Source organism: Balaenoptera acutorostrata, chromosome 1 (genome assembly GCF_949987535.1).
Source record: "Balaenoptera acutorostrata chromosome 1, mBalAcu1.1, whole genome shotgun sequence".
NCBI lineage: Eukaryota > Metazoa > Chordata > Mammalia > Artiodactyla > Balaenopteridae > Balaenoptera > Balaenoptera acutorostrata.
Genome location: NC_080064.1, coordinates 46,420,206 through 46,432,006, shown reverse-complemented (window position 1 = coordinate 46,432,006; position 11,801 = coordinate 46,420,206).

The window sequence follows — 11,801 nt, the reverse complement described above, 5'->3', positions numbered from 1 at the left end:
TGGGAAGTTGGTGAGGTTTGTCCCTTCCCCAGGCTTCCCAGTTTGTTTCCTTCCTCGCTTTTCCTGTCCTCAAGGTCACGCATTTCTCCCTCCATTGCCTCCTCCTCCTGCCAAACCTTTTCAATAAAGCTTCTTTCTGATAATCTCATTCACAGAATCGTGTAAATGACTAACAAACACCCACTAGAGCTTCTGTCAGGGGTACTGACAGAAGCCAACAAGAGAAAGGAAACCCCATTTCTGGGACTGCCTCTTGTGTGCAATACACTTCATACATGTAAACTCATGCAGTTTTCTCACCGGCCTTGAAGAGTAGGCATCATGATCCTCATTACAGATGAGGACATTGAGACACTGTAAAAGGTCATATATAAGCATGGGAAGAACCAGACTTTGAACCAGACCTGCCCCATGTGTGCTGTCTCCTGGGACACAGCCCTTCCTGGGAGATGTGTCATGTGTAGTCTAGAGTTGGGCCTGTGATCCCCAACACAACCTGTCACTACCCTGCTCCCTCCCCACAGTGTACTAATCCCCCTGCTGAAAAACTGCCTTACCTCTGTGCCTTTGTACATCCTGTTCCCCCACTGGCTTTTTTCCTGTAATTTCTATCCCAAGTGCTAGGCTCAGAAGTGCCTCCTCCAGGAAGTCTTGCCAAATCCTCCAGCTCTCATTAATCACTCTGTTTTGTGCACACTCTCAAGGCATTGTGTCCCTCTGCACTGCTTATATTCCCTTGTCCTTGCACCATAATGATGTCACCATGTCTGTTGTCCCCATTCAACTCTGTCTGTTTACAGCAAGGACCACGTCTGATTCAGCCCCATGGCCCAGCACTGAGCTTGGCACATAAGACAGGCTCAGTTTTGGTTGTTGAACTGAGTAAACTCACAGCAGGGACATGGCTACGTCAGTCCCAAATAGGTGACTCCATCACCAGGTCCACAAGGGCTGAGGTTGGGGCCAGGTCTGCCACCTAGGGAACTTTGCAGGCTAGAGCTCAACCGGAGAGCATGGGCTTTCTTTCCACCTCCTCTCCAGCTTTAGACCAAATCCCCAAATCTGCGGCTAGGAAACTGAGGACCAGGTAGGGAAACTGAGGCAAGAGAGCAGGGACTTGCCCAAGGTCAATCAATGACAGTTAGAAACTCGAACCCCACCTCCAGCCCCTTGGGGCTGCCTCGTTTGCCAAGTTCACTTCTGTTAAGTCCAGGAAGACCACAGGCCTACCAGTCATTCACTCAGCATTTATCGAGCACCGGCCAAGTGCCAAGCATAGTGGCAAGCTCTGGGGCTACTGTGCAGAACAGAATAGACCCTGCCCGGGCCTTCAGGGAGCTCACAGTCTAGAGCATGCAGATCAGGTCATGCAGGACCTCATGGGCCACAGTGGGGACTTTGGAAGACCAACGGGAAGCTCTCGGAGGTTTAAGCTGGCAGAGCTGGCTACTCCACCCTCCACACTGTTCACACTCATTCTGTGTTAGTGGCCTTTCCCCAGCCCAGTGGGGAGGAGAGGATGGCTGTCCCTGGGGCTCAGGACGTGTGCTTGGCCACGCCTCTTCAGCAAGCCACTGCTGAGGCCAGGCCTGGCAGTCCCCCAGCATCGTGGCTCTGGCTGGTTTGATCTTTATTCAATTACAGCTTTGAGTCCTGTGGAACACCCCTGCCTACTGGGCAGCTGGGAGGACAACTCTCTGTCACACAGCTGAAGCAGCAGGAGCTCCTTAGGGGAGCACTGCAGAGTAAAAGCCTTAATGACCCCATAATCGGAGTCATGAAGATGAATCGCACCTTGTGCTGCCTGCCCATTCCTTCCTCTGTGTCTAGCAGCCAACATCAGGTGCTAGAAACTCCTGTTTAGCCAGCATGAGCTAGGCATGTTAAAGATCATGAAAACAGGTAAGATTTTTCAGTTATAGGTTTTTAGAATCTCAGTATTGAAAAGAACCTTAATCATCACCTCTTCCAGCCTCTCCATCTAAATCAGAACTCCTCTCAACAGTGAGTGTTCTGAAAGGAGTATCTAAACCACTTGCATGCCTCTGGCAGACAGGCAGCTCACTACCTATTGATGGAATCAATCCATTTCCTAACAGTCTAAGTTTTCTGAGTTTGTCCTTTTATTGAGCTGAAACCTTCTTTTATGTAATTTCTGTGTCTTGACTCAAGTTCACCTTTGCCACATAGAACACAGACCCTAATAAGCAAGGTGACCTTGATCAAGTCACTTTGCTCTGGCTCCCATTCTCACTTTCTGTTTTGGCACCTATTACAGTGTTTGAATTGTTCGGAAGGTGGCTGAACACCCGCAGCCTGGCTGAGCCCTGGCCTGGCCTCTAGCTGCCAGTGCCCGCCCTGGAGCCTGCACAGAGCGGGTGCCAGCAGCTGAAAGCAGAACAGAACAGGTCTTCTCCCGTCTCTAATCAGGCCCCGAGGGAGCACCCTGTGTAGATGGTGGTGGCTGGATGCCAAATGAAATGAAATATCTCCTTTTCTCAGGCCGTTAACTTTTTTTCTTGTTTAAGGAAGGGGAGGATAATGACATTTAGCACTTTACAACTCAGCAGTAAAATGAGCAGATGGAAACAGATCCCCAGCATCATGGGCATGCTGCCAGCAAGAAACCCTCCCCGGCTCTGGCTCTGGCGCCGCGGGGCTGAAGTTACTGGCAAGGTTTGCTGAGGGGGTGAGGGGCACCACCTGCTCGCTCCTGCCCCGGCTCCTCCCCCAGGCAGCCTCTCCAGACTGCACATCGGTAGTACCGGCCCCCACATCCCGCTTCCCGCCTGTGCTCACCCTGTTCCACTTACCTGAAGCACCTTTCCTACCCCCCAGGTCTGTTTGGACTATGACCTCTCTAGTTTGGAGATGAGGAGGAGGAGCAGAGGGGGGTATTCTTGGAGAGAGTGGTGAGCAAAAACTCCTGTGGAGCTGTGGAAAAGCTCCAGCTGGCCTCTAGGTGGCCACAGAAGAACAATTTGAGCAGTGAATATTCCCACAGGGAGGTTAAAAAAAAAAAAAATCGTCATCATTATCATCATCAAAACTATTTACTGAGAACTTGCCACGGACCAGTCCCTGTGGCCCATGTTTCACACGCCTCACCTCGTTTAACCTTCACAAGCCCAGGAGCTATATATCAGCATTGTCTCCATTTTCCAGATGAAGAAACGGAGGCTCAGAGAGGTTCAATAACTTTCCTGAGTTCCTCCCACACTGCCTTGATTTTAAAAAAATATTTATTTTATTTATTTATTTTTGGCTACGTCGGTGCTTAGTTGCGCAGGCTCTTCGTCGTGGCGCGCGGGCTTCTCTCTAGTTGTCACGTGCGGGCTCTCTAGTTGTGGCTCACGTGCTCAGTAGTTGCGGCACGCAGTCTTAGTTGCCCCGCGGCATGTGGGATCTTAGTTCCCTGACCACGGATCGAACCCACGTCCCCTGCATTGGAAGGTGGATTCTTAACCACTGGACCACCAGGGAAGTCCCCCCCCCACCCAACACACTGCCTTGAATGGCAGACAGGCTAAAGAGTATCAACGAATGGCTTTTTAACTATTTGGGGTTTAGATTACTTTCTCTTCTATCACATATGTTGCTCTATAAACTGCACACTTAAAAAATCTGAATGCACTTTTCATATTTATGTTCCCAAACCAGTCAATAGCTCTATGCTGGGGCTTGTTCTATTTTGGCATATAAATTGTTTCATTAAATTGCAGCTCCTCTGTGAGTTTTATTTTTCAGCCACAAAGTAAAAGAAACAAAACGAAGAACCCCTACTGTGGTGGAGAGCTACTGCTTCCATCTGCCCAGTGCCCCTCCTTGCTGGGAATAGAACCTCTCCTTCCTGGGCTACTAAGCACTCCTTCCCCACTCTGAGTGGTGGCAGAGGGCTGCCAATCATAATACCCCACCCCCTGACTGCAAATGCAGACATGGGATCCAGGTTGGGCCAATCAGAGTCCTTCCCAGAAAGTTTTCCCACTGGGTGCAAGGGACAGAAGATGCTCTCTGGGGATTTCCCTGGTGGCACAGGTTAAGAATCCGGCTGCCAAAGCAGGGGACATGGGTTCAAGCTCTAGTACGGGAAGATCCCACATGCCGCGGAGCAACTAAGCCCGTGCACCACAACTACTGAGTCTGAGCTCTAGAGCCTGCGAGCCACAACTACTGAGCCCACATGCCACAACTACTGAAGCCCGTGCACCTACAGCCGGTGCTCCACAACAAGAAAAGCCACTGCAATGAGAAGCCCGCACACCTCAACCAAGAGTAGCACCTGCTCGCTGCAACTAGAGAAAGTCCACGTGCAGCAACAAAGACCCAACGCAGCCAAAGAAAGAAAGGAAGAAAGAAGATGCTCTCTGTCTGTCTGTCTACTGGAACAGCTATTAGCGACTGTCCCTGTTAGGATTAGGCTTAGCTGTGGGCATCAAAGACCTGAAAACAGTATCTTAAACAAGATGGTGTGTGTTTATCTTGCAAGGCCAGCTCAAGTATCACCTCGGTGCCCGCCACACCCCCTCTCTGCTCACCTACCTGGTACCCACTAATGTCATCCTACTGCAAGCTCCTGACACTCTCCACCTGGCCGGAAGCACTGGGTAGCTGACACCCCTGGGAACAGCCTTTAACCAATGGGGAATGGAAACTGGATAAATACCTGAACCTCATAAACAGGGGTGGGTGGGGGGATAAGATAATTTGGAGGAATGTGGGATTGAGACCCAGGGGCCCATAGCAGTAAACTGCCCGTTCATTATCACACACTGTATTCATTTCTGGCCCTTCTTTCTCTCACTTCCCTACTCTCCTACCAGTGTTTCCTGATATCACCTCCCAAAGAAACTGCTTGCCCTCGAATCCTTGACTCGGGGCCTGCTTCTAGGGGAGCCCAGCTTTAGACACCCTTGAAGTCCTCCCTCATCCCAAGAGAAGGACTCTGCCACCTCCCAGTACTTGCATGGCGCCTTGCTTGTACCTCTAATACAGTACACCATGGCCTACCTTGTTGTATTTATTAAGTATAAAATAGGAAGGAATAGGCATTTATTGAGTACCAGTCCCTGCACCAGTTGTCTTGTGCTCATTCATTCATTTATTCACTAATTAATTCATTCACCAAATCTTTATTGAGCATTTATAATGTGCCAGACAATGATTTAGGCCAGGGGTTGGCAAACTGTGGCCCACAAGCCAAATTAGGCCCACTGCCTGTTTTTGTAAATAAAGTTTTCTTGAAACACAGCTGCACTCATTGTTTACATATTTTTATGGCTCCTTTCATGTTATAACAGAGTTGAGTAGTTGTGACAGAGATGACATGGCCTGCAAAGCATAAAATATTTACTGTCTGGCCCTTTGCAGAAAAAGTTTGGTGCCCCTTGGAATAGGCACTGGGGCTCCTGCAGTGAATAAAACAAACAAAAATCCTGCCCTCCTGGATGGAGCTTACATTCTAATTGGGGTGGAGTCAGGTGGTAGAGGGGGAATGTAACACAATAAACCAAAATCTAGATATTTAGTATGTTAAATGATGATAAATGCTATGGAGAAAAAAAGTAGGGAGAGAGAGAGTATCAAGAGTGCTGGGGAGCAGGGATGGGGATTGTGGTGAAAATCAGGGTGTCAGGAAGTCCTGGCTGTGAACGTGACATTGGAGCAAAGACCTGAAGGAGGTGAAGGAGTGAGCCATGTGGACATGGTGGGGAAGAGCCGTCAGGTAGTGGAGCAGCGGACAGGAGGGCCGTACTGGAGTATTAACAATAGTTCATCCAATACTGAGCGCTATGCACCAGGTGCCCTTCAAGTGCTTTACATACATAATCTCATTTAATTACTTGAAAGTCATCATCTCATTACACATTTAATCTTACAAAAGAATGATCTGAATATATTTCTATTATTAATATTAATACAGAGCTTTCAGTTTACAAAGTTTTGTAATGTTTTTCATTTGCTCTTCATAGTATTTCAAGGAGGTTACTGACCCCATTGTAGTGCAGCCAAAGACCAGAAAGGTCAAGTCCTTTGCCCCAAGTCACACAGCCAGTAAATGCTGGCTCTGGAAAGCAAACCCAGCTCTGTTTGGATCCAGATGCTGCCTTCTTCTCTCTAAGCCACCAGCCTTAGAGGGCGTCAACTCTACCTGGTCCACTCACACCTAACTCAACTCTGCACCAAAGAGAAAAGGCAAAGCATTGTTGGAAAGAACTCAATTCCCATCATCCTTCCAGATGAGGGTGACCAGGTAAACTGCTGGAGTCACACTCAGAACTCACAGACGTAATTATTCCCTCTGTCCTGGGGCATCTACATTGTGCCCCAGACTTCTTCTGGCTATGCCAGTGCTCTGCAGCACTAACCCAAAGCAGGGGCTCAAAAGGGAGCTGTTGGTTGACAGATTAACTGTTGCTGAGAGTTTTGTTTTGTTGCATTTTTAGCAAGCCTTTCTTATGAATTGAGGGAATTATTTAGAAAGACATTAATTCAGCAAATATGTACTGAGATTTACTATGTACAAAACCTTTCTACATAGTAAACAGATTTACTATGGCAGGGCTAGAGATGAACAAGACATGGGCCCTCCCCTCTGGGAGCTCGCAGTCTATGGGGGAGACGAGATAAATATTTTGCATGTGTTACATGCCCAACTGTGTGCCTGGCATTGTGCCAGCCAGGGCACTTTCACCATTAAAAATAATTGTAATAAGGGCTTCCCTAGTGGCACAGTGGTTAAGAATCCGCCTGCCAATGCAGGGGACACAGGTTCGAGCCCTGGTCCAGGAAGATCCCACATACCGTGGAGGAGCTAAGCCCGTGCACCACAACTACTGAGCTCGCATGCCACAACTACTGAAGCCTGCACGCCTAGAGCCCGTGCTCCACAACAAGAGAAGCCACCACAATGAGAAGCCCGCGCACCGCAACTAAAGAGTAGCCCCCACTCGCCGCAACTAGAGAAAGCCCACGCACAGCAACGAAGACCCAACACAGCCAAAAATAAAATAAATAAATTTATTTTAAAAATAATAATAATAATAATCATTGTAATAACAGCAAACATTATTGAACCCTGACTATGTGCCAGGCACTGTGCTAAGCCCTGTACCTGGGCCTAACTCCTTGTATCTCACCACAACTCCATGGGGCAGATGTCACTACTATCTTCAGGAAGAGGCATCTGAGCCTCAGGGAGGCTGAGTATCTCACCCACAGGCACACGGTAAGTGGGTGACAAAGTGAGGATTTGCACTCAGGTCTGTTTGCCCCACCGCATGCACACACTCATGTGACACACCTGAGAGAGAGAATGGGCCAGAGGAGAGACTCAGACAAAATGTTGAGGGGTCTCAAGAGAGGGGGGAGGCCCTGCCAGAGGGGACTTCAAGGGAGGGTTCCTCAAGAGGATGCCATTGTGGTGGTCGCCAAAGAGTGGGCCTCCAGCAGAGGCGATCCAGCCAGACAGAAAGAGTCTGTTTGGGTGACTGCTCCCACAACTTTGGATGTATGTTTGATACAAATAACATTGGAGGCTCTGAGTGGGGAGATCAGGCTGTGCATCAAACAGACCTGGAGATGAATCCTTTCTCTCCCTGTTACTAGTTGTCTTGACCATGCACAAGCTAATCAGACTTTCCAAGCCTTGGTTGCCTTATCTGTAAAAAGGACATAACAGTGATATTTGTACTGCATGGGGTTTTATTGTAAGGACTTAATCAGACATGGGTGTAAGGTGTTTAATACAGTCCATGGCACATAGCAAGGGCTCTACAAATGTGAACAATGATGATGATGATGACGTTTGGTGCCACACTCTTCAATTCTGAGGAATCTTGATTTAAAAAAAGAGGCCCCCCTCCCCAGCCCCCTTCTGGCCTCTAATCATCTTAGACTAGGACAGTGAATAAATGAACGAGGGGAATTCTGGGCCCAGGGGGAAGAGGCCCCCTGGAGAGAGAAGGGCATTGGCATCCCGCACTGTAGCCAGAGAGGGGAGTCTGAAGGAAACAGAGGCGGCAGCAGAAGGATGGCTGTCTCCTTATGGTGGCCGAGGGCAACCATAGGGTCCCCGGAGTTGGAATGGGCTGGAAGAATGAGCCAGTTGCTTTCAATTACATCTCTCATGAACCCTTCACAACAGCCTTACGTGGTGTTCTGTGTTACTGATGAAGAAACAAGGAAGCAAGTGGCCCAAGGTTGTACAGCTGGGAACTGGCTGGGCAGGATTCCCAGGCAAGGCCACCCTCCCACCTCCAGTCCAGTCTGTCTGGGCCAGGCTGGGCTAAAAGGTTAGGGGGTGGGCTCAGGAGTCCAACAGGTGGACTGTCCCAATGCTTCTCTGGAGTCTGTCCCCTCCTCTCCCCCACCGCCCCAGTCTGGGCTGTTACGGGAGTTTCCCATCCAGCCTCTCTCCCCATCCTCTTCCTCCAGTCTCAGTTCACACCTCACTCAGGCAAAGAAACACAACTGACCATGCCCTTCCCTGGTGTAAAACCCTTCCATTGCCCGCAGAGCTGCCTCTCACACTGGCCAGCGCCCTCGGCAGAGGAGGCAACCGTCTTCCTGGAGTGACAATTACACTTCTTTTCCAAATATAACAAATATATGCTGTAGAGTGGAATGCAAAATGCCCAGGGATTTTTCTCAGAAGAGGAGCTGATTTGGGTTAAGCCTCAAAACAGATGTGTGTATGTTGGCGGGGGTGGGGCAGGAGAAGTATCATTCTTCACAGAAAAAGTTTCACTGGCCTCAAAGATGAGAAACTGCCAGTCTGGTCCAGCAGGCCCTGGCACAATGGCGCCCACTGCCTTTCCAGTTGTGCTTCCCTGATGCCTGGGTGTGCTCTGTGCTCCAGCCAGAACTATCTTGAAGCCTTTTTCCTTACTTACTGTCCCTCTGACTAGAATGTCTTCCTATTCTTTTTAGCCTGGAAAGTTCCTAGTTATCATTTAAGGTCCAATTTCATGCCCCCTCCTCCGAGAAGCCCTCCCTGATCCCACCCCCTCCTTGCAATGCTGCTCCCTCAGCATCTTGCTCTCCCCTCTTCATTATGTCTTACCACAGGCTGCCGTGACCACCACTTTGAGAGACAGCCTCTTCAGGAGGTTATGAGCAAGCTGAGGTCAGGGAGTTCACCGTGAACTCAGCCTTTGTTGTTCATTCAGCACACACTTGGAGCCTCTCTGCGACAGGCCATGGGTTCGGTATGCAGGGACGACTCAACCTGTCCTTGGAGGAGCTCTGATCTGAGAGAGAGACAAACCATCCATTCATTTATTGATTGATATATTAAAACAAGCAAAAAGCAAAACCTTTTGCTGAGCCTGACTGGGCCAGGCCCTGTGCTCAGGGCTGTGCCTGCCCCCAAGGGACTCCCAGTCTGGCCAGCAGCCGGTGGAAGCCACTAACAGCATGGTGAGTCCCCAGGGCTGTGGGGCACCAAGGCAAGTGTGCGGCCCTTTGCTTTTGCTTTGTTGTAGATGACAACGAATGGATGAATGAATTTTTCTTTTTCTTTTTCTTTTTTTCTGTTTTAGGGAACTTGTGAGGTTTTAACCATGAATGGACTCTCTAAATCAAGGCACCCAATTAATGACTGATCAATTAATTGATTGAAACGTCACCCAGGAAGTTGCTAGCAGAGAAAGGGCTATATTCTGGTCTCCACCACCCTGGACTTTCTCAATGGGGAGCAAATCTACTCTGACCAGGGCTGGCTGGAGTGGACCCTGCAGCTCCCGGCTGCAGAGCCTCCTGTAAACTCCCGGTGAAAGGCAGCAGTTCTGGCCTGCCTCCCAAGAGGGTCATGAGCATTAATTAGTTACCATTGGTAAAGTGCTCTGAAGATGTGGGGATGTTTAAACACGGGGTGAGTCATTAGGCCTCTCCACACCACTATGCTCTACAGCCGCGAACTGCTAATTGAGAAATAATTAACACCTCAGGGTGCAGAGGATGGATGCCTGGCTTTTCCAGGATTGGAAAGGATGTAATAAAGCACACGAGCAGCAGGAAGAAATATAAGGCTACTTTGGATCCCGAAATATACTGGAGATTATTCAACTTCTGCCCCCAGAGAAGCATGGGGACTGTTGCCCCAGTAAAACCTTTGGGACTGCATTCCTTGGGAAAGCCCCGAGCACAGTGCTGGGCTGCAGAGGCTGTGATGCTCTTAGAGCAAAAGAGCTCAGGTCCAGCCCAGGTCTGCCTGGCCTTCTAGCTGGTGAGCAGATGCCAGTTGTGGAACTCACCAAGCTGTATTTTCCTCAGCTGTAAGACTGGGATGATGACATATGTCTACCATCCCCCCACCTGGCACCGGGTTGTCTGATGCCCTTCCTCTAGGTCAGCAGATCTAGCCCAGGCTTCACGTTAGGATCACTGGGGACTATAAAGTACCAGCATCGTGGGGCTGGGACTGGGGGCACAGGGTGATTCCCAGTTCAGTCAAAGTTGAGAACCACTGGTTTGGTTTGTGTATCAGGCACTGTGTTGGGAGCTGTGGGAAATAAAGTTGTAAACCCTACCACACCCCATGCTTCCCTCACACCAGCTCATTATTTCCTGATTCTGTGCCTGTGAGTTGTCCTGGACATTTCACTCCACTCCCACTGCCATTCTTGTGCTGCTAAACCCCACTCATCCTTCAGGCTCAGCTTGAAGCTCACCTCCTCAGGGAAGCCCTCCTTCCCCGTGCTCCCACAAGACTGTTCTCAGCCCCCATTACACCACTGATGACACAGTGTTTTTCCTGGCAGATCCTGACAGGCTGAGAGCTTCTTGGGGCCAATAGCAGAATCACCAGTGTCTTGCACTGGGTCTGGTAGATTTTAGGTGCTGCATAAACTATAGCTGTTATCAGTTAGGTAGAGTTATATGATATGCAGCTCTCACTCAGGACATTTGCATTTCTTCCCTGTGTCTGAAACATACTTCCCCCAGATATCTGCAAGGTTCTCTCAGCTCCTTCAGGTCTTTGCTAAAATGTCACCTTCTCCACCAGGCTTTCCCTGATCCTTCTATTTTAAATGGCAACCACTCGACCTCCAACCCTTTCCCTTCCCTAATTAGTTTTTCTCCATAGCATTTAACACCATCTGACTAACGGATCCTGTCGTTATATAAAATTTTGATAACTTGTTCATGATGTCAGTTTTTGTATTTTTTAAAAAATTTAATTGCATTAAAATACCACTTATCCTGAGTTCTTTGGCCTTCCCTTAAATTTCATTGTATTGGATTATTGACTAGAATGTAAGGTATACTGAATGCCGGGAACTTTGTCTATTTTGTTCACTATTCCCAGCTTCTACAAGCGGTTGGTACGTGGTAGCTGCTCAAAAAATATTTTGTGAAAGTTTGATTTAATGTCTTAAAGATTAAATAAAGGTGTCTTATTCCAATTGTTTAAAATTTTTTAATTTATTTAAATTGATAGCCTGTAAAATCATAGGGTAGATTCGAAACTGCATGGTCTACTGTTGTCATGGTTACACTATAGCCGGCAGTTCTCCTATTCAGAGAGTGGGGCGGGCCCTGGCAGTGGGCGGGAACACCAGTCTCAAAACCTAGGCCCGCGGCCTTGACCATAGAGTTACACCTCCCTCAATCCTAGAGGGCACTTCCGGGACGGTGATTTACTTATTGCTGCGTAGGCCAACCTATGAGGCCATTCTCTCTCCTTGCCTAAGTTTCCGGCAAGCAATTCACTGGCGTCTAGAGTGGGGTGGGGCCAGTCCCCGCGAGCGCGGCTTTGTGATTGGTGGGACGGACAGGAAGCGGGGCTTGGTGCAGAC